At 38.7% G+C, this 24,654-nt stretch overlaps 1 protein-coding gene across 3 annotated transcripts in view; it reads left to right on the top strand.

Annotated features, from left to right (window-relative positions):
- Thrb (thyroid hormone receptor beta) overlaps window positions 1-24,654 on the top strand; it is a 372,625-nt gene that overhangs the window by 132,950 nt on the left and 215,021 nt on the right. For all 3 annotated transcript variants that reach the window (XM_071619528.1, XM_071619521.1, XM_027923190.2), the window contains exon 2: window positions 15,858-15,928. The gene's annotated coding sequence lies outside the window, so the exon portion shown is untranslated. The remainder of the gene's footprint in view (window positions 1-15,857; window positions 15,929-24,654) is intronic.

Raw genomic sequence — 24,654 nt, 5'->3', positions numbered from 1 at the left:
ACCTTTGTCTATGTACATATAATAATATGGTTCTGCATGCTTCAAAACTATGGTTGAATTCATATTTCATATGTACAGGTTTTTATTCTGCTTTCTCATGAAGCATTTTATTGTAGTGGTTTCTTGTCTTGTGGGTTTATAAACACTGATTTAGCTGTTGCATGATCACTTTTGAACCACTGCCTCCATCCTCCAGTTTATAATTGTAGGCTGCTTCTTATCTCATACTAAAGCAGATGCTCCTGTAGACATTTGTGCATGTAAATCTTGTCATGCATTGGAGGCTGCTGCCACAGCCAGCCCTCTGACAGCCTCTTTAATGTATGAGTGTTTTTGCCTAAAGAAATGATCAGTCACCTTCACATCCCTTCTATAGCCCATAGCCCTGTCTTCCCATGGACAACATCACCCAACTGGACCGTGCCGTGGTGCTCGGCCCCAAACACATCTTCCTTTCTTTGGGTGTTGAAGATAAGCCATGATTGGCGCCTTGCCCAAAAGTGATCCAAGAACCTTTTGTAGGGAGAGTGGCGTTCAATCGGACCAAAGGTAACGCTTTATAATGAAAGTTTTATTAAGGTGAAATTTGTTCCTGTGGTAGAAAGATAAGGTTTATTCTCACATGCCTGAGCTAGTTGCTTCCAACATGTTTTCTGGCGCTTCTGTAGACACACCATTTCAATGGCCTGAGAAGGACTTTACACCCTGAAAAGAAAGATAAGGAAACTCTAGACCATGAACTCCTTTATCACAGTGATGCACATAGACGCTCACACCCCTCCTCATTGTCACTGCAGAACTCTGTCGCTCTTTCTAAAGGCGTCTTTGTGTTTCTTAGAATGAGCTGGCACCCTCTCTCCCATCTGTCGGAAATGCAAGAGAACTTCATGGAAAGCAAGAGCATATACAGTTCCCTGTAAGGGTAGAGGTGAGCTCCTGTCACTTAGTCACAGTCGCCATCTGCTCTCGGGTGTCCTGGTGCTGCAGACCTTGTTACCCAGATGGGACAGGAAGTGTCTGTCTTAACAGGTATTGAGCTTCTTGTTCCTGGAGTCTCTGGATGAATTTTTCTCTTCTGACTCTGCTTGGACTGATTTACTGTGTGACTTTGAAAGGGTTTTTAAAGAACTTGTTCTGGAAAAGATTAAGAGAACCTATAAAGATACACAGGCCATAAAAAGTGGTCATAAATTACAACAAAAGGTGAAAAGGCAAAGGAGAACAAGGCTAGATGCTAACACCGGGCAGGGGGGTAGACTAGTATGCAAAATGCAAATCCTCATGCATTCAGTAATTTTTACTGAGTGCCTCATATGTGCCAGGAACTCTGGAAGACAATGTTTTCAAACTTAGTTGCAGCCCATTAATGGTCCAAGAAACCATCTTAGTGAGTGACCATTGTTTTAATGGATTAGGATGTAAAGGCTAGAACATAATAGAAAATATCAACCAGCAATGCACAAAGCAAAGATATTATTTCCTTAAATGTGTGTTTCCAATTTATGTGTGTGTTTACATATTGGATCACTGTAGAAAATGTATTTTCCCCCCTGTGGCCACAGTTAAGGGAGTTTGAAAACCACTGTTCTAAGGATATAGCAAAATTTAGGGCTGAATATTGTCGAAGCCGTGGGTAGAAGAGAATCATTAATTGCACAAACTTTGGCACTCATTTCCCACAACTGTATGCAAGGAAAATATTTCTACTATTCCTCACAATGAAAAGAAAAAGAGTAATATACTAAACAACTTCTTTACAGAAACTCTGATAACTTAAGGCTGTTTCTTTATGCCTCTTCGCTTCCCCCAACCCATACAAAATGACAGCATCACTCTGAATTCTGCAAGATGTCTGAAATTTACCCTGATGGATGCTTTAGGTCCTTATCACAATTCCTTGCTACATATGTCTACATCCTTATGAATGATAAATAGAAAACATACATGTGATATTTTTAAAAATAAACTTTCTTAAATAAACCTACTCTTACAGCAAAGCATACCTCCAGAAATATATGCAAAACATTAGCCTACAGCTTGATAAATTTCCCCAAAGTAACTACACCATGTAACTACTATTTAGATCATGAACAAAACTTTGATAAGAAACAGAACCTCACCAGGCACCGTCGTGATGCACGCCTGTAATCCCAGCAGCTTGGGAGGCTGAGGCAGGAGGATCAAGAGTTCAAAGCCAGCCTCAGCAACAGTGAGGTGCTAAGCAACTCACCAACACCCTGTTTCTAAATAAAATACAAAATAGAGATGGGAATGTGGCTCAGTGATTAAGTGCCCCTGAGTTCAATCCCTTGTACACCCCACCCCCAAAAAGGAAGCAGAACCTCTCCTTATGCCTTCATTCAGTCTCACCCCAACTGAGAGATTAACTTTGCTTTGTTTCAAACTTTATATTATGGGATAAATGTAGAATGTATACTTTCTTATGTCTGGCTTCTTTTGCTCAGTAGTAAGCTATGGACAATTAACAGCTGCAACTAAGTTTGAAAACATTGTCTCTTCATTGTTCCTGGCACATATGAAGCACTCAGTAAAAATTACTGAATGCATGAGGATTTGCATTTTGCATACTAGCCTACCCCCCCTGCTCGGTGTTAGCACCTAGTCTTGCTCTCCTTTGCCTTTTCACCTTTTGTTGTAATTTATGACCACTTTTTATGGCCTGTGTATCTTTATAAATTGTCTTAATCTTTTCCAGAACAAGTTCTTGAAAAACACTTTCAAAGTTACGCAGTAAATCAGTCAGAGCAATTTGTAAGACCATCTATCATTGCTGACTTTTATTCCCCAGTATGCATATGTTACAACTTACACCAGTTCTACTCTGATGAACAGTTGAACCACTGAACATTTGAGCTGCTTCCACCTGTTGGTTATTATGAAAAGTGCAGCTCTGGACACTTTTTGGTGAACATATGTGCACATTTCTGTTGGGTTTGGGAGTGGAATTGCTGGTTTGTAACATGTATATTTGACCTTAGGAGACATTATAAAACAGTCACAGTGATTACACTCCTACCAAGGAAGTATAAGAGTTCCAATTTCTCTATGTCTTCTCCAACACTAGATAATGGCAGTATTTTTAGCTTTAGCCATTCCAGTAGGTGTATATAGTTATTTTATTGTGTTTTTAATTTGAGCTCCTCTGACAAAGAATGATGTTGAGAGTTTTTTCACATGTTTATTTGCATTTGAGTACTTTCTTATGTGAGGATATCAAAGTCTTTTGGCTATTTTAGGTTGGGTTGTTTTTTTTCAATTGACTCATAAGGGTTCTATACATATTCTATGTATGATTTGTCGGTCATATGTATTGCAAACATTTCCCAATTTTCCCTCTCATAATCATGTCTTTTGGTAACCAAAAGTTTCTAACTTTAATATAATCTAATTTCTTATTTTTCCTTTATTATCTGTTTCCTTTTTAAAATTTATTTTTTCTTTGTTTTCTGTTTCTTGTTCTGTTGGTGCCCTTTTGTGTCCCGCTTAAGAAAATTTTGTTAACCCCTAAATCATAAATATATTTACCCATGTTATCTGCTTGAAGCTTAAATGTTTTACCTTTGACCTTTGCACCAGCGATGCACCTGGAATTGATTTTTCTGCATCTTGAGAAATAAGGTACTAGAGTATTTTTTTAAATTATGCATATCCAGTTGAGTACTGGCTTTTTTTTCAGAACACTTCCTAAATAGGACTCCTGTGGCTCAGGAAATAATAGCAAAAATCCGTAAATAGAATTGCATCAAATTAAAAAACTCTGCAGAGCAAAAGAAAATACAGACTGAGGAGACAGCCTAAGAATGGGGAAAAAAATCTTTGCCAGCTACTCTTCTGACAGGATTAATATCCAGAACATATAAAGAACTCAAAAATCTCAACACCAACAGAACAGATAACCCATTCAATAAATGGTCAGATGAACTGAACAGACACTTCTCAAAAGAAATGCAAATGGCCAACAATGATATGGTTGGTCTCTTTCTTGCTTATTTGTAGGAGTTCTATATATGATTCCTTTGTCAGTCACATGTATTATGAATGTAATTTTATAACTTCCTCATACACTGTTATGATGTCAGAGACTAATCACAGCTAATCCCAATTTCATCTCTTCCCTTTTTCAAACTATCCTTACCCTGCCCCCAATTATAGTGTCTGAGGACCTCTATTCAAGGGGTGGTTGTGGAAGGCATTCTTGAATTATTCCAAGCCTTAGGAGAAAGCTTTCAAAATTCATCAAGTAAAATGTTTGCTATAGATTTATAGTGATTTACCTTTTCATGTTATCATGTGGAGAAAGTTTCCTTTCCATCCTTGGTTGTTGCAAAGAATATGTCCCCCTTGTTGGGGTCTTTAAGGATCACTCCAACATGACCATGGACATACACCAGGACAGATATATGAAGTTATGAGGGTTATTTTAGTTCTAATCCTGAGGGGGGGGGCGCTCTGCACACCATGCAGGGGGCCACATGGGAGGAACACCAGGGGAACAGATTCGACCAAGCTGGTGGGAAGCCAAGAGGGCATGAAGACCTGAAGACAAATGTCTTGTTGGGGTTCAGGATGGAATAATCAGGGAAAGGCACGTGGGGGCAGCTTTTGTGTCTGTGAATATCTTCTGGTCACATCCAGGGGAAGGCAAGAAAGAGCACTTTGGCAGGGACCAGCCTTACCACACTGGTGCATCTGCTCAGCTGGGCAGGGTGCTAACAGCCTGGTGAGGGAGTGGAGGCACTGGGAAAATAAAACACTTTAAAAACATAGAGCACACCTAGTTTGCTTAGTGTATTAAGAACAGATTTCAGTGATATCAAGTGCTTTTTCTGCATGCGTTGAGATGACCATGTGCTTTTTTCCGTTTTTCTCTTAACAAACTGGTTTGCATTAATTGGTTATCCGATATTAAACAAACTTTGTATTTCTATAGTAAGTTCCTCTTGCTCACAGTGTGTTATACTTTCAAAGGTATCTCAGGATTCAGTTTACTGGTATTTTGCTTAGTGCTTTTCTGGCAAATTCTTAAGGAATATTAGATTGTAATTTTCTTTTCTCATAATGTCCTTGTTGGGTTATGGGTCAAGGCTGTGTTGTCCTCCTATAATGAGTTTCATAGAATGAGCTGAGACATGACCTTTCTATGTTCTCAATGAGTTAGGTAAGATAAATGTGTTTGGGAAAATTTAGCAATAAAACATTCTAGAACTGGAAAACATTTGATAAGTAGAATTTTACATACAAATTCATTTTTTTGTCATTTTTCTCCTGCTTGGTAAAAATAAAATATTTTTTAGCCATTTATCCCTTTAATTTACATTTTCAAATATTGCCATAAAGTGTTCATAGTCCTCTTTCCTTTCAAGGTCAGTAGGATTTATAGTGATTTACCTTCTCACGTAATACTTGTAATTTTTTTGCCTTCTTTTCTCTTGATTAATCTGACTACAGGATCATTGGCTTTATTATCATTGTCAGAGAAATAATTCTTGAACTCATTAATTTTCTCAATTAAATTGCTTCTATTTTCTGTCATTTCTTTCTGCTCCTTGATATTTTCTTCCTTTCACTTTTGTTGATTTCTGCCTGGTATTCTGATGATTTGTTGATGTGGATACTTATGTAGTTGGTTTTCAGATCTTCTTTTCTAATACACGCATTATACCTTTAACAGCATCTCACACTTTTAATGTCATATTTGCCTCATAATTCCCTTAATAATGTTGCCTAACTTCCTTTGTATTCCTCCTTGCCTGTGAGTTCATTAGGGTGTATTGCTTAATTTCCACCCATTTGTGCAACTTTTTTTTTGTTTTGTTACTATGCATTTCTACTTAACTTTACTGTGATCAGAGAACACATTCTATATGATTTTTGACCTTTGAAATGTGTTTGGTCTTGTTTATCCTGCAGCACCTGGTAAACATGGGTAGATGTTCAATGTGCATTCTGTGAATTCCAGGGCTGTTGGCCAGAGTGTTCTAAAGAGATCAATTAGGTGAGATTTATCAAAGCATTTCCATGTCTGCTTTCTTACTCATCTTTATCAGCCTGTTCTACCGGTTACAGAGAGGGTTCATTCATTAGAATCTTACTTACTTCTTCCAGTTTAGGATTCTCGCATCTTCTTATAGTGAGATTCTTTTATCACTATGAAATATGTTTTTATCTCTAGCAACATCTGTTTTTATTGAGTTCATTAGGTTCACAGTGCGTGCTATTAATATAATTCATATGCAAATTTTGCAATTTTTTATTTCTTGAAAATTTGGGGTCCTTATATACATACAAACTGTGTCACATTTAAATAGTTTAACTGGGATTTTTAAAAGAATTTAATATATGCATATTACTCCAAGTGTTTATTCATATTTTGTGAAATTATTGACACGTTTGGATGATAGACTATCATATTACTACTTTGTTGCTTTTATTTTCCCCAACTGTTTGGTGTTTCTTTTTCTCTCCTTTGTTGCCTTATTTTGAATGAAGTATTTTGCCTCTATTGGCTTGTTAATCATTTATTCTTTAACTCTTTTTTTTAGCAGTTACCCTAGAAATTACAAATTATATCATTAATTTATTAGTGTATGCTATAAATTTATTAGTGCATTCTATAAATTTGTATTTTGACTGCCTTCTAGAAAATGGGAAGGACTCAGAGAACTTTAATTCCACTTTCCACTCCTTCCTTTTGTGTTATTATTGTCTTATGTTTCAATTTTGCATACAATTAAAATCCCACAAGACACTACAAATTATTGTCTTCACCAGCTAATATTCCTGTAGACTTATTGCATATTTACCATTTTTGTTTCTCACAATTCCTTCCTGTACTTCAAGCACCCACCTGGGATCTTTCTTCTTCCTCCTGAGGAACACTCTTGAAATATTCTTTTAGTGTTGTTCTGTTGGTGGCAGATTCTCTCAGGATGGTTTCCTAAAAGCATATCCCATCTTCATTTTTCAAACAGCTATCTTGACGTCTAATCAACATAAAAGAAACTGAATATATTTTAAACATACAATTTGGTAAACTGTGTCATGTGTGTACTATATAAAGGCATTGCCACAGAAATGCGATGCGCAAGTTTTCATGTTCCTCTTTGATATTCCAGATGTGGAACATAACTTTAGGGAAACTTAGATCCAACACATCTTTTCCTGGGCCTTTGCACTGGGTTTGGCACGGAACCAGACAAACACCCACAGTTTCCTGGGCCAGCGTAGTAATAACTATAAGAGCTAACACTCACACCATGCTTTTATGTGCCAGACACTCTTCTAAGCACTTTACCCATTTTAATACTTAGCTGATTCAGTTTAATCCTCATCATCGCTCTGTGAATTAGGTACCATAATTGTATTTACTTTTGCAGAAGCCCAGGCGTGGAGTGCGCTGGTGTACTCTCGCACAGCTCAGGTGGGTACCAGAGCCCTCTAAAATTATGGCTCACTTGGACTGGTGAACATCTTCCACCTGGAGACTTGCAGGTGTCCCAACAGCAAACACAGATGTATTATTTTCAACATCTTTGTCTTATTTTTATTTTGTAAAATTTAGAAAATATGAGTTAAGTGTACAAAATAAAATTTAAATTACCACCAACCACCCACAGATGGCTACTTTTAGCAATTAATGGTATGTCCTTTTAGCCCTTTGCTATTATAAATAACACCATGTAGACATCTTTGTCCATAAACCTCTGTATGTAGCCATGATCATTTATTTCAGATAAATTCTGAGAACTAGAAATGCTAAATTAAAGAACACAAAATACCCTCAGACTTCTGATGCCCTCACTACTGATAACTGGGTGGGCTGGGGCACAGGAGAGGGCACACAGTAAGGAGATGAATGTCAAAATAGACAAATGTCAAAAAAGCAAAGTGCGAGAAAGAATATTCCAGAACCAAAGTATGTCAAAATAGTCCCCAAAGGATCTCTGGTATGATGAATCTATAGTATCTAAGATTTTCCTCTTAGAAAGAGAAAAACTATTTTACTTTTTTTAAAAAAAAATAGCTTTGCTTACATAGAAAGTGTGGAGACATATAGCCTTTTATGGCTTTTCCATCATCTGCCTGCCTGTCAGTTTTTAATGATAATCTTTCTATATATATATATATATATATATATATATATATATATATATATACATTTGTGTATTCGTTTTTATGTGGTGCCTCACACATACAAGGCAAATGAACTACCACTGAGCCACACCCCCCAGGCCCTTGTTTATACTATTGATGATATTGCTCCAATTGCAGATTGTGTTCACTTGGGCAAAAGAATCATAACCGTGTGTGTTCTCATATACAGTCTGGACTGACAACCTCAGGCCCAGCTTCTGCTATTGCTCCTAGGGGTAGCAGTTTCCCTGCCAGGCTTTGTTTGGAGATCCTCTGGGGGTGGCCCTCTGGAGTGCTGAATGCCATCTTTGTTTAAAGGGGTAGGAGGGAGAATAATCTTATTCTACCTAAGAGAGTAGACAGTAAACCGATGCCGGGTTTCCATTGCTGTTGGAAAAAGAACAGTAAATGACAGCAAAATTGAATAGCTTGTTACTTGCACGGTATAAATTACCCAGCGGAAGAGATGTGTTGAGAGGGAGAGTGAGGATTTGATCTCTGCCTTTCAGTTTTCAGTCATTGTCAACCACCAAGTACAAAAGTTGGCTCAGCAAACCTTGGCTTCATCCAGGATACTAGGGAGCAAGCCAAGAGATTTTTTTTCCCCTGCTAAGTTGTTCAGGATTGGTCTTTTGTGGATATGTTTACATTGGTGAATGAAGTCAGAGTACTTTAGTCTTTTCGCTACAGTAGTGCTTTTCAAACTGTGGGCTGGGCCCCATTAGTGCATAATGAAATCAATTTAGCAAGTCATTGCTAACCTTCTTTTAATGAAGTAGTATACAAAATAGAATCGTCTCGGGTAGAGTCCAATGGAATAGAAAATATCCAAGTGCATCACACTTGGATTGATGAGATTTTTGTGGAACTTTTGTTTTAGTTAGACATATATTTACACTCCTAAATATGTGTGTGGGAGAAGACTGCAGATTAAAACATACTTTTTATTGTGGATCACGGTCAAATCATTACTATTGGGAGCTCAGTACATTTAAATTTGTATCCCATTTTATGAAAATATTTTTTTTAATCTAGTAAGTTTTCCAAAAACATTTGTTTTGAATTTTGAAGGTCATACTTTAGAGTTTGATGTTGAGATGAACAGGCAAAGCCTTCATGTGGATATAGAGAGTAATGGTTTTCTTGCTGACCAACTACAAGCAGAAAACAAATATGGTGTATCTGAATCTGTCTTTACTAGGGTATTACTGTATTAAAGGCAACTCAAATGTCAGAAAATTTCCCAAAGTAAAAGAAAACCACCTCGTGAAGTTAAATATCAACCCATAGTTTGAAAGATAACTTATGATTTACTGTATACCTATTTTCTATGATTGTGATTAAGAATTTGCCAAACAATAATCTCTCATAGGGAGACTTGTTTGTAATAAGATGTGCTAATTTTAAAACTTCACTATGATGATAAGAGAATAAATTCGCAAAAAATTTCCCCCTAATTCAGCTTAATTCAACCGTGTGTTATGTGCTTGTAGATAACATTAAGTGAATTTATGCACTTGGGTAAGCAGTAACTAGCAATCCAAATGTTTGTAACTAAGTTTCCTGCATGTGAGAAAGATGCGCAAAAATTCGTATATGCAGATCATAGGAGTATATAATACAGTCAGCCCAGTATACCCATTCATTGGTATTTTACCATTATGAAGCTAAAGAAGAGTAGCTCTAGAAAAAGCCTTAGAGCAGAGACGTAAGTTTCATCTTGAATCTATTGGCAGTGGCTGCCTGTGGTGCTGTGTAAGACAGATTTGGAGGTTGTGTTTGGACTCTGTTGTTAGAAGAGGTTGTGTCTGATTAGTACCATGTGTGATGAACATGTCAGGGGGACAGCGGTGACATATATACCTGATGTTTCCGTTAGAACTTTTCAGCTTAGTAAATCTTCATGACATCTTGGAAACATGAATTCGCTTCTTTCATGTTATAGAGGGAAGGAAAGGAACAGTAGCAGATGGATATTGCCCAGAATTAAACCTTCCAGAATCTCTCTTTTATTATTGTTGTTGTTGTTGTTATTATTTCTGTTCACCTAGAATATTTGTTTATATCAGACCTCATAAATATTTGCTTCTGATTCCCCTTTCCATTCCCACGGCCACTGTGATATTTTTATATCTCCATTAGAAGAGACTTTCTAGATGGCTTCCTTGATTCAGGAGCTTAAAATTTTGATGGGGCCAGTGGTCATGGATGCCACTGAAAACCATGGGAAAGCTCTGCACCATCTCTCAGGAAATCGAATGCTTGCACAAACTTCTGCAAATTAGTTAAAGAGGGCTGTGAAATCCCTGAAGTCTACACTTAATTAATAACCCTGATCTAGTTTCTCTCTCTCCAACCTATCCCTCCGATTTCTATTAGCATAATCCTCCTAGTGCACAATGTAGATGTTACCCCTGCTCAGAACCATGAAATCTCCCACTGCCTTCAGAACAAAAGTCCAGTCTTCTTGGATTAGCATTCTGAAGCTTTTCTGAATGGCCTCATTTCTGCCTTCGTAGCCTCATCACTAGTCTCCACCCCAGCCTCCCCCTCCTAAGTACTCAGCCTTCGTAGCCAAACCAGAATACAGGCCATTTCTTTTTAGTGTTTCCTGCACTGTCCCCTCTGTTGCTGCGGCTTGAGCTTCCTTCCCCTTATTCTCTCTATCCAGAACTTTCCAGCCCTCATACCGCAGTGTTTAATTCTGGTGTTTATGAATGTGGCACTCAGCACCGAGCACATGCCACATATCACAAAGGTGTTTTCACCTGTTTGCTCCCAGATCCTTCCTTGACTTGCCCTGTTCTCCGGAGACACTGCCTCCTGGGGACTGTGCCTCCTCTGGGTCTAATCATGGGAAGGCCTTGGAGGGAGAAAACAGATCTGAAGCAAAGGGGAACTCAGGATGTCTCCATTCTCTGCATTAGACGGATCTCTAATCATAGTCATGTCTCCTCTGTGGCCCCAGCTCTTACTGGTCAGGCCCATTAGGCTATCCATCTCTGTTGGGTGGCCCTGCACACAGGGTTCCAGTATCAACATCTGCCTTCTTATACTGAGAGTTAGGGGTTTCCTGTCATTGCTGAGTTCCTATGCCTCCTGCTCCTTCCTTCACCTGTATAATCAATTGCATGCATATGCTTCTTGTATTTAAATGCTTAAATCATCTTATAGTTATACTCTGAATACACTTCCCAGTTGGCATTTGGAGAACATTTGCTGAATTTTATTGCCTAATTCCAAACGAACTTCTATGTGGGCATCTCTTTTTTGAGTGCCACAGGGGTGAGTCCTGTAGCAGTTATCTAATGCATAATAACATCACTTGAGGTTCCTTTGGGGTAATGACAAATTACCCCAAAATTCAGAAGTTTGAAACAGTTAGTATTCGTGAGAGTCCACAAGTCTAAGGAAGGGTTGGCTGAGTGGTTCTTCCAGACCCAGCAGGACTCACTCAGACACCTGTGGTCAGCTGTATGTCAGCTGGGTGACCTGACAGAGACAACTGATGCAAACCAACTACACTGTGTATTTCTCACCCAAGACAGGGAGCTCAGTCATGTTCTCATGGCAATCATAGAAGAGCAGGGAAACACACATAATAAGTACTTTTTCAAATTGATATATATGCAGCATATCTGACAATATCCTACTGCGTAAAACATGTCACATGACCAATAACAGGATCAAAAAGCACATAAAAATATTCAGCCTCTTCAAGAGGCAGAACTACAGTGACATGATAAAGGGTAGATGAAGAGAAAGACGGAGCACTGGGCCTAGTGTTAACAATGCTATGTTGTAGATTAAAAAAATAATAATAATAACTTTTAAGAGGATAGCTCTCATGTTAAGTGTTTTACCACAATTTTAAAAAAGAAAACAAAAAGCAAAACTACAGAAAAAAAAATCCGTCCTGCATTAACAAAGCTTTCTCAAGCAAAACCAAAAGAATTAAGAGTCTTTGGCATCAGTATACCAGTGTCAATAAGAATGTATTCATCAACCCAGCACAGAAAAAAATACATGGATAAATCATAGGGAGAAAGACAGAAGGAAGGAAAGAAAGAAGGAAAAGGTGGGAGATAAATTCACAGAATAAGACAAAGGCTTTTAAAGATATCAAAAGATTCTCAACTTTATTTACCCCAGAGATGTGTGAGTTCAAACTCACATCAATATATAAAGAATAATGTTGGATAACGTGTGTTATCAAAGGTATGGGGAAACAGTGACTTTCAGACACAGAATATAAATTGAAACAACCTCTGTGGAGTCTAATTCAGAAATGTCAATCAAAATGTAAAAGCGTGCATACTCATTAAATAGCCAATTCCATTTCTCCAGGTTTGTCCTACACATTACCTTATGGGTGAGAACTGGCACTTGTGCATAGTGATACAATGAAGTCCTATTTGGAATAGCAAAAGGAAAGACTTCACTGGCCTTCAATAAGTGTGATTTTGATTTAATGATATAAGGAGAAACTATGTAACTGTCAAGATAAAATTTTAAAAGAATGTATAAGTCCTTTTAAAACAAGCAAAAGAGACTAGGGCTGTAGCTGAGTGGTAGAGTTCTTGCCTAGTGTGTGGGAGGCATTGGGTTCCATCCCCAGGACCATCACAGATAAGGAATGTCAGCTACTCATGCCACTCAGTCTATCTCAGGCTACAGACATCAGATTCAAGATGAATATAATGAACTTTTGCCATGTCATTAACCCTGAAGAAATAAATTCAATATAAATGTAGCTCCTTTAAAACTTTGCAATAAAATGCTCATTATGTATTTGCCAGTTTATTCTGTGCAGTTTCATATGCACAGAGTTACTGCTCTCTCCCCTCAAAATAGACCAAATAAAGAGCCATTTATAAATAACAGATTAATAAACCAAGTCAAAAGGACTTTATTTATCCTTTAACCTTCAATTTGCTTTAATTGGGAGCAGCCATGGGAATTAGTGCCAACCTCACCTCGGGTCAGATGGCCTACCAAAATGAACTGTTTCATGCCCAGAAATAAATGTATTCCAAATATAAATATGAATCAGTTACAAAACAGATTCTTTTCAAACTACAAAATAACTGCACTGTTAATATATTTGTGCCCCAATTAAAAATGTGTAATGAACGCATGCTCTGAGCTAAAGTTGTCCAGGGGAGTGATTCTCATTTTTGCCTTGAAACTCATGTAAACAAAACTGGGAAGTCTCCTGTGAATGAGCAAATTCACAGCTTCTTCTTTTCTAAAGAGAAGACAAATTTAAAATGGATATGTTTAAGCTGGAAAGGCTTAGGATGTGACCTTGCTCCTTTAAATTTCATGACAAGGAAATCACATTGAATTTGTCTACTTTGAAGGGCTCTGATACGATTTGTTCTCAATTAGGGACAAATCATGGAAAAAAGATGCTCTGTTTGTATTACAGCAAAATTTGGAAGTCACCTCAGTGACACTGTTTTTCAGTTTCTTCTCAGCAGTTTTGTCTTTTCTTCTCAGCCTGTTTTCACAAGGCCCATGACATCAGTCTGCCTGGGTAAGATCCCTGCTAGGCTCTTGTTCACTGTTTGACTTTGGGCAAAATATCTAACCTTTCTCTGCCTCTTTTTTTCTCATCTTGAAAATGGATTTTAAATAATTTTACCTACCTCATATCATGAGGATTAAATTGCGAAATGAAGTGAAATAAGTAGCACAACCCAGACCACAAACTGCTGAATAAATGTTACATATTAATGCTTATTGTTGTTAATTACATCAGAATTCATTTTGTTTTCATGGAGTCAAGTCCATATATATTCTTCAAAGTCTATATCAGACTTACACTTTCAAATATGTTTTTATATATATATATATATATATATATATACACACACACATAAATATGTTGTGTTTATGCAAAAGGCACTGTTTATTCTTAGACATAATGTCAGGGTAAGGATATATATTTACTCAAAATTTGCACAATGTCATAACAACAATTAGAAACATGAGCTGCTTCTTGGTTTATTAATCTCCTCTTTTGAGCATGCTTTTAGGAGAGAGCATGCTTTTAAATGTTTTGGTCTTCAACCTCATGCTATCAGGGTTTCTGAGGGTCTAGTAAACAGGGAAGTTGAAGGTGTCAGATTAGAAGGCTTATGACAAGAATAGTCGAGAGAAATCTTGAAGGAATGGGATAAATACAACTTCAGAATCTTCCTATAGATTGTTTAAAATGGAAGAAAATTAATAACAAGCCAGTCGATTTATAATAAAAATATGCATTGACTTTCTACATTTGGAGTGTGTGTTTTGCACTGTCATAATGTGGCAGAGTCAAAGTAAACACAAGGCAAGGTGACATCCTCAGGAAGCCCAGAGTGGAGCTAGGGATACAGCTCAGTGGCAAAGCACTTGCCTAGAAGCCCAGAGTTGAGTAGCAGAGAAAATCTGCACATACACACATGCATAAGCACACCCACACATAACCAACAATCACTTTAATGATATAACTAGTGCTTTTATGGTGCCATAAACGATGGGTGTTGGGGGAAAATACAATAACCAAGTATATATTTATTCAACTCAGCAGTTAAAGGGAATGAGCTGCTCTAGATGATCAGGGTTAAAGCTCACATGCATAATGTGGAGTCACAAATCTAGATGGGGAGATACATATAGAGAGATTCATATCACACAGGTAATTAAAAACACACAAACACTGTTCATTGCCCTGGAAACATAGATATGTATGTGAATGCAAAAAAAAGTGTTCTGGAAAGGTATAAACAGATTTATGAACTGGGCTTAGGGTAGACTGGTCAAGGAGATTATACCTCTGCTCTATTTTTCTTAATTGAACACAAAGAACAGGAATTACAAAAAAAAAATGTTAACAGTGATCCACTCTGGGTGGTAAGAACCCAGATTTTCTCCTGACCTCAGGTTTTCCATGATTTCTAAGTTCACCTTAACAGACACTACAAAAATCATGGGGCCCCAATTGAAAAGCAGTTTCTCACTTGCAGTATAGACAGACACCGAAAGACATCTGCTGCCACATGAACAGATGCCACATCTGTTTGGCTGCCCCAGTCATCTTGTTTGTGTCTGTGGGAGGTATTCCCGATATGATCACACTTCACCCAATCTAGAGGGTTCCATAGCTTGGAGCTCGGGTGGCTCCCCTGACATATGCCCTGATAGATCTGCCCTTTCCCCAGAGGTGCCACCCAGCAGTGTCTCTGCCATGGCAGGGATGCAGCATTTATCTAAGTCCTATCCCATGACCCAGCCTCTGACATAAAGCTGGGTCCACTTGAGCACAGAATTCCTAATTGGTTTGAAATTCACATTTGTCTTTCAGTCATCTTCCCAGGCTTGGGATCCAAAACTCATGGGTCTTGTTCCTGAAATTCCACAGAGAAATAGGTCTTTGGGAGCCAGGAAAGTTGTCCCATGCTTATAATATGTGATATCAGCCCTTGTGTTCAGGTCCCTTTCCCTGAAACCATGTCCCCTTCACAGTGAGATTTTTATCTTAAGTCAATTTGCATTTATTCAAAATCAGAGACAGGTCTGAAACCAGAAACTATTTAAGCATTGAAATCAGAGCAGCTGCAGATTAATCAAATGTTGGGAAAGTTTTAAAAACAAAACAACAACAACAAAAAAGAAAACCAACTTATATTTATCTTCTTGTGTTTCCTTTTCTCCAGGTCTGCGGTTTCCCTCCCGTCGGCTGACCTGCGTGGTGCCAAGTTCCACATGTGATCGAATGACGAAGAAGGTCAGATGCCAGGCTTGAGTTGGCTGTTTGCAAATTTGTGATTTTGACACTCTTGTACATTACAGGAACTGTCTTCCGATTGGTGGCATTGCTGCTTTCGTTATGTACCATAGTGAACTCTGTAGGTATTTGGGAGAAACAGAAAACATCAAATGACCTGGAAAAATAAAAGCATTAGAGAAAAGGAAGGGTAGCAATTCACTGAGGGAAAGAATAATCATAGTACAGTGGGAAAAACACTGTAGTATGATTTTTCACTTGTTTTTTCAACAGTCCTCTCCTATGGATCTATTCCCTCATTCCATCACGGAATGCTAAAACAAACAAACAAAAACCATAAGAATTAGATGAGCCATTTGGTGAGAGCAAGTCAGAGAGGGCTAAGCCCCTGTGCAGCGCTGTTCTACTTTCTCTGCTGATAAATCCTCTGACTTCTCTTTTCGTCTTGAGGTGCACATTAACATCAGGCAGCCGGCTGGAACTCTGGGTTATAATTTGGAGCCCAAGTTTGTTTTCATTATTAGAACAACACAGTTTCAGTTTGTCTCTGCATTTAAGGTTGTGTCAGCACTTTCCTTTCTGTGTTTATTATTTTTAGCAGTTTAAAAGCTCACCATGAAAAAAAAAAATGGCTTTCTGGCAGGAGGGTAACATCCAGGCTTGGCCAGGGCCTGGTGGAGTCTATAGAAATGCCACTGGCTGCCGGAGTCGGCTCTTTTGAATGCTGTCTTTGTGCCTCCCCTCACCCATGGCCTCTGGCCTATTGTCTAGGCGCCTCGGTTGGACTGGTGCTATCTGATTGTAACCAGTACTAATATTACAGTGCTTGGTGCCCAGGCCCTCCCTCGGGGGGCGGGGGGGGGGGGGGGGGGGGGGCCTGTCTGGCTGCCTCTGTCTTCCAACCCTTCCAACCCTCCCTGGAGGGGACCAGTCACAGTTCTCATATCAGAAAACACGAATGGTGATTTATGGAACATTCTGGAAAAGGGGTCATTAAGAGTCTTTGAGACCCGTGGTTCTCATATATAGGAGAGTTCCACTCCTCAACCCCTTCTTCATCCCACCCCCAATCAAGGTGACTTCTGTGGTCCTCCACCCCCACCAGGAAACCCAGGGCACCTCAGAATAGCTGCACACATATTTGCAGGGCAGTTCCCTTAATTTACAGATGAGGAAACTAAGGAGAGTTTTCTATAGATGCTCAAAACATGAGGCATTAGGTCCAAAAGAGTTCACAGCCTACTAATCAATTTTACTTAGTTCTAGAAAAGGCATAACCAATTAATGGTGATAGCAATCAAAATAGTGGTTACCTTGGGAGGGAAAAGGGGATTGATGGATAAGAAGCACAGGGGAATTTTCTGGAATGATGGAAATGTATATCTTTATACAAGTGTGGGTTGCATGTCGTTTATCAAGACCCATCTGTTCATTTTAATCTATGTAAATTATACTTCCATTAACAATAAAAACAAAGAGGGAACATAAAGCAAAAAATAAATTAGACATTTAGTTAATGGAAATATTGTCTCCAGAAATTGACTGTGATCAACTTTCTTAAAGCTATTTGGGCTATTTATTGAGTCGGGTCTAAGATCATTATATAAAATTTCTGAAAATCAGAGACTATGCTGTTGTTCTTCCAGTATTTTCTTTGTCCAATAATCACAAAAACAGGGGAAAATTTTTTTCTCAGATAATTTCACACAATGAATCACTGAATACGCTTTGGAGTCTCCCGACCTGTAACGTGGTTCAGGTGTGCTCCATGGGAGTTTGGGGAGTGGAGTTTGGGGAGTTTGGGGAGTCCTGATTACAACACTTGATTCCACAGCCACAGAAGCCAAAGTTCCAGGATCCTTACAGAGGCACCATTTTCAAGATGGGGTCCTCTGAGTTTTAGTGACTCTGTGACTTTTTTCTCCGCTGCAAAGAGTGCTTTGGGGTGAGGACAATTTTATTGGTTTAGATATTGGTGCCTCTCTATCAAATCCTATCTATATAAAGGGATCCACAAGTAAACACATGTGACATATATTACACATATTACATTTCCATTCTGGTTTATATTATTTCCTTAGTCAGCCAAATGATATGGAATGATAAAACTTTAAGAATTAGGTTTTCTCCTTCTAATCCATGCAGATAGACATGTACATTAGTCAGCTTTTCGTTGCTGTGCCACAAATACCCAACAAGAACAACTTAGAGGAGGCAAAGTTTATTTTGAACTTATAGGTTTCAAGGTTCAGTCCATGGTCCACCAACTCCATCACTCCAGGCCCAAGGTGAGCCAGAGCCACATGGCAGAAGCAAGTGGCAGAGGAAGCTGCTCACCTCATGGTAGCCAGGAATCAGAGAGAAGGAGGAGCTGGAGTCACAAGACATTATCCCTAAGGGCGTGCCCCCTGACACCCACTTCCTCCAGTCATGCCCCACCCGTGTACAGTTACCACCCAGTGCAGTAGTCCTTCCAAATTATTAGCCCATAAAATGACTTAGTCCATTTATTAGGTCGTGATGCACATAATCTAATCATTTCACCTCTGAACAGTTCTCCATTGACACAGGAGCTGTGTGGGGACACCTCACATCCAAACCATCACAGTGTGAGTCCAGGCCTGGCACCGTTAGGACAATTCTGCAGGATCATGTTGATCCTGAGTGAGCCTCAGAGTGATGGATAGTCTTAGTGCCAACTACACCTCCCCCAAAAGAAAAATCCCTTCTCAGCCTCTTTCCAGAACTTTGAAATAATCAGAAATATCGTGAATAAGAGCAAAGATCAAAATATGCTCAGCGCCCTCTGGAGGTGCTGAGTGTATAAATGGTGATGGGTGGCTTCCATCCAATGCCACACTGATCATTGCCAGAGAAATGAGATGCCATAGTGGGACCAGGTCCCTGGATTGAATATTGTCCAGTAATCTCTGTTTCACAGATATAAACCTCGTTTTGGTCATGCTTTCCTTTGACAAGTACTATTAATAATGCTCCAGAAATTCTTCCTCATGTTTTAATTTGCTCCTACACATCTGAGTGTTTTTTCAGTGAACTATAAAATGTAATATTCTTCTCATGTGTCTTACCAGAGTAGAACTTCTGGTGTCTGGGGGTAAAAGACAGGCCTTCACTGAAACCTTAGAAAATGGGCCATCTTGGATTCATTGTGCTCTGGGCAAGTATCAAGTACCATCAAATAGTTGCCCTTTGACCTATCTCCTTGCCATAAGGGGTTTGACTCTCTCTAACAAGCACCTTCCATCTCCCTGAAAAACTTCGAACCGACCTTATTTAAATTCTCCCATTTATTGTAGAAGCCAGGCAATAAAATGGAAGATAATTATTTTGGTTGAAATTCAGCTAAGGATAGAGAGCAGGGCAGAGGAGACTCAGAAGCCAACCCTCCCTTTCAGTGCCTGTTGAGGCTGGCAGAGCAAAGAAACTGGTTTTTGAAAAGGAAATGGTGACATTGGTAGGAAGTAGTAAGAAAGAGTCATATGGAGCCAGAGCAGGAAGGATTTGAAGGTACTCAAATATTCCAGCCTTTGAGGCTGTTACTTTTCTTCAGAAAAGACAAACTGTCTACTGCTTGAGCGATTTCCCAACGAAAAGCCAAAGCCTTGCTCACCCCCAACACAGATCTACATGAACACAAGTTTAATTCCCTAATGAAGCGATGGCAGAACTGACTCATCTGCTAAAATGATTTTTTTTTCAATAATCAGGACATTTTTAACCCACACATACCATGTTTTGCCTGCATGTGACACAAATTTCCTAATCAAATCAAATTTAATTTAGCAAGAATTTTCTCCAACCAGTTTATTTTAATGTGCATAAGAGCAGAAATGAAATTACCTAATATAAGAATTTGAGCAGAACTTCCTTTTTTTTTTTTTTAAATTCCATTTGAAAGGACGTGTTTCACGTCATTGGGAGTCAACTTAACCAAATGGAAAATACCAAGGCAGTAATTGTCTTCTCCATTCCAGTGACTGTGGGCAAGAGGTCCTCCTGGAGCCAGTGTTCTCAAAATGTCTTTTTCCTCTCTCTCTCTTTCTTTCTTTCTTTCTTTCTTTCTTTCTTTCTTTCTTCTTGTGTATAATGCAACATGTGTAGTCAGATTTCAGCGATTCCTGAGTGTGGGAATGAGGGTAAAATGGCAATAATTAAGGTTCAACTTATTGACATTTTTCACACTGATGTTTATAAGAAGCAACTGGGAAGGGCTTTTCACAAGTGGGATAATATCCTGGTTTGAGTTTTATCTCCTTTTCCTGTCTCCTATTTTCTCTATTGGTACCATTGAGTTAGTAACAGTTTTAAAAAATAAAAAAAAAATCAGTCTGGCCGAAAAATAGCAAACACTTTGATGTGCATATCATTTTTATTCTCAGTTTCTGGGCAGGAAAACTGAGGGAGAAATGAAGCAATGAATGCCTAAATCTTCATTGTGTTGGGTGTTAGCTGAGATCAGCCCATCTATAAGCCACCATTTGTAGAAAGAGGAGCAGTAGATTAAAACAAATCAACATATCATATATATTAGGAAAATAGCTAAATTTATGAAGAGAATAAATATTAGAGCCTTCCATAATAGAAAACCATAAACAATGACTTAAACACACACAAAGTTCTCTTTTCTCTCCAGATCAAGAGGCATGATTCTATGATCATCCAGCACTCAGACTTCTTTCTTGCTGAATTGCTTAGTCTTGGCACATGGCTTTATTCTCAAGGTTCCTTTTTGGATCAAGATAGTTGCTGGAGTTCTAGCCCTTGCATATAATTTCTAGGCAAAAATAAAAAATAAAAAACATGGAGAACAGGGAGATAAAAAGTACCCATTATCAGCTATGTGTTTCTACTCTAGAGGACCTTTTTAAAAAAGAATTCTCTCTCACAATTTCTACCTATTATCTTGTTGGTTGACTCTATGGTACAAGAGAAGCTGGAAAATGCTACTGAGTACCTTTCCACCCAGGATGAAAGTGGAATCTGGTTAGGAAGAAACATGTGGAGGCACTTAGTGGGCCTGGCAGCTACTGGAGGCAGCGTCTGATATGGAGAAGATCAAGGTGATGCTGTAGAAGGACAGATCTTATCTGAAGATTGGTAGTCCCAAGATCTGTAGATAGACTTACTTTCTAGCCAGGTGCATGCTGGATAAAAAAAAAAGTGGGGGAAGGAGCAATAAAAGGTAGGTTTGAGGACTCCACTTCATGGTGAGAAGCTTTGTATTATTAGTAAAGTGGTATCAGGGACAGGACACAATAAATGTATGTGATAGAATTAGTGAAGAATGAAGTGACCATGGAGAAATGTGTTCACCAATTAGCTGTTCAATTTAAAACTATGTTTAAACATGTATATATTCAAGCACATGCATGTGGTGGGGGCGGATATGCATGTTCATACACATATGCATGTACATGGAGGGCACCCCAGGACAGACATCAACTAAGCTTCTAGGGGAGGGGATAGGAATAAGCAAAAAAAAAAAATGTTGTATTGTGTTTTTCTATGCAGAAAATTGTCAGGAGTTAATGGTGCTATCCGTCAGCCATGTCTAAGTAATGCCTCAATAAACACACACATACATCGAAAGCAACATAAAACTTTCCTAGGTCTCCATACCACTAAAAGCAATGATCTTCAGACTTTAACATCCAAAATAATCACCTGAGAGAAGGAAGCAAAACATAAAAGAGGCAAAATTACAGACTTTTAAAGGAAATAGAAGGAAGAGGAGTTGTGATGATAACTACAAAATCATCATAAGGAGCCAAGCGGGAAGACGTGGGAAAGTCAGGATGGGGGAGGAACCAGCTGTTAAGTTTCTAGGTTTTTTCCTTTCTACTTTCTTTCCTTCCTCCTTCCTTCTTTCCTTCCTTCCTTCCTTCCTCCCTTCCTTCCCTTTTAGGAGAAATAGATTCAGGAGTTTGATCATTATATTTTCATAAATTTTTAATTACAGGCTCCCAAGTAGCAAAAAAAAAATAACCCCAAATAATCATCATATCCCTTCAGTTAAGCCAGAGGGCAGCAGGTAATGTCTTGTCATTTACAGCTGACAAAAAGCAGGTCTATCTTTGATTTTCACAGGATGGAGCCAGAGCCCCCAAAGCAACTATTTGTAGATTCCCTGTGTCCAGAGCTCATGACATATCTGTATAAGCCCACACCCCAAGTGTGCATGATCCACAGGACCAGGCAAAATTGACCAAGTTGGGTCAGTGCAAACTGTCAGTTCTGTGTGTTTGACATCCTTGGCTAAAAGGCAAAAATGATTTTTCATTTTAGCTTTTGTCATCAGCTACAATGGAATAATTGGATTTCTGATTTTAACCCCATCTGATTGCATTTTGCAAAACTAATGTGAGTTCTGTGTTTTTCCACCCAGTGTTAGAGGGGGGCAGGTTTGGTTGGTTGCCTTGGCTGCCTGCTACTTCAGGTGGCTTCCTATTCAGCTTGCTGAGGCAAGTGTTGTGATTTCTTCTGTAACATCCTGCACAGGTCTCTCATTAAAAATAAATGCCTATACGCTTACGTATTAAAAGTATAAAGACAAGGATGGGAAAAATACACACCAACTGTAAAACAGTGGTTAGCTTAGTGCAGGGGATAGTGAAGATAGGTCATTAGCAATTTGATATGCTTTTACTTCTTATTGGAAGATGAAGTAAATAGAGCACATCTGAGTGGTGGGTACATGAGTGTCTATAATATTGTTTTACATACCTTTTTTTTGGTACTAGGGATTTAACCCAGGGGAAATTTACCACCCTGCTACGTCCCCAGTCTCCCCAACCCCTGTTTTAAAAACAGAGTCTCACTAAGTTGCTTAGGACTTGGTTTACTTGCTGAGGCTGACCTTAAACTTGCAATCCTCCTGTCTCAGTCTCCTGAGCTGCTGGGATTACAGGCATGTGCCACTGCATGTGGCTGTTTTATATACCCTTTAAAGATATGAGCTGTTTCATAATTTACATTTTTTTTAATTAAGCAAATGCCCTTCTTGGGGCTGGGGCTGTAGCCCAGTGGTAGAGCGCCTGCCTCGCACATGTGATTCAATGATTTTGATCCTTCACATAAAAATAAATAAATAAATATATTGTGTCCATCTACAACTAAAACAAATAGTTTTTAAAAATGCTCTTCTTACAAGCAAAGTTAGCTGATTCCTTTAAATGAAATCACTGCTTTTAGTTTTGAGCAGTCAAAGATAGTGTTTCTCAAAGATAAACGTGTATTAATATCATCTAGAGTGCTTATTAAAACAGTTTCCTGGGTTCTACCCCCAAAGTTTCTGATTCAGTAGGTCTAGGGTGGGGGCTGAGAATCTGCATTTTAACAAGTTCCCCAGTGATGTAGATATTGCTAATCCACAAACTACACTTTAGGAACCACTAATCTATGATAATTTTTCATCAAGAAAAGTAGAATTTGGCTGACTGATCACTCCTCCATTCATTAAACAATTGTTTACTTTGTAACTAAGTATCGACTTCCACACTTGATCTAGACCAGGTATTTTACATAAAGATATGAGAATGACCTCTTTCTGATGGAAAGGAAGCAGAACTTTCCCCATGTAGCTGTGCAGGTTGGACACTGTGTGAATGGTGCCCCCAGTGGAACCCTGCAGCTCAGCCAGACAGGACAGTCCTGGAAGCTAAAAAAAAAAAAAAAAATGTTTGCACAACAGTACTATGCATGCATGTGACTGTGCATGATTTTGAGAGATGAACAGAACTTCTGAGCCTGAGTATGAATTGGGAGCAGAGTCAGGAAAGGCTTCCTGGGTGATGAGAGTTCTTAATTGAGTCTGAAGAGATGAAGAGAATAAATGGGGAATAGAGAGGGAGCAGGCAGAGGAAATAACTTTTGCAAACACAGAAGCAGGATATGTAACCTGTAATAATATTGTTGAGAATTCAGGCTGGCAGGACAAGGGATGGTTGTCAAGAGTCAGATCAGAAAAATGCTTGGATCTTGATCTGAACAGCAGTAAGGGACCATTTTTTTAAAATCTTAAATAAAATAATGATTCAATCCAGTTTTATACATTCGAGAGTCCTATGGCCAGGGCAAGACAGATGGGTTGGAGGTAAAATTGGCCACAGCCAGCCAGGTAAACTGTCTCATTAGCACCCATGCAAAATGATGAGGGCTGAGCTTACACAGTTCTGGAGAGGAAGGGATAGATTCAGTAAATGGGACAAAAGTTAGAATTGACAAAAGGGTTGATTAAACCCAAGGGCTGATTAAAAAGCAGGAAGCAAGAGAGAAGCCATCAAAGACGACTTTAAGCAATTTGTGTAATGGGTGTATGTTGGCGCTAGTCTCTGATCTTGGGAAGGACAAGAGGAGACCTAAGGGCTGGAACAGGCGCTGGAGAATGAGACTAGCTTTGCACATGCAGAGTTTGAGGTATTTCTGGAACATTCATGTGGAGGCATCAACTGCTTACAGATAAATCCTGACCTGGAGACTTCAACTTGGACAATACCCAGTTATTAATCGCTTATATATCATTATAAATAATGCTGCAGTAGAGAGACATAAATGTCACCTTAATTTCTGATCATTTCCATAAGACGTATGGAAATTTCTAAAATAAAGGCTATTAGAAAATATAATCAAATTATTCAACAAAAGTTCATGTCATTTTCCTCTTGCTTTATTTAGCAGCTTAGAAGAGCATTCCTCTCCCTTCAGCT

This window comes from Marmota flaviventris, chromosome 1 (genome assembly GCF_047511675.1).
Source record: "Marmota flaviventris isolate mMarFla1 chromosome 1, mMarFla1.hap1, whole genome shotgun sequence".
NCBI lineage: Eukaryota > Metazoa > Chordata > Mammalia > Rodentia > Sciuridae > Marmota > Marmota flaviventris.
This window is presented reverse-complemented; position numbering and strand designations above follow the sequence as displayed.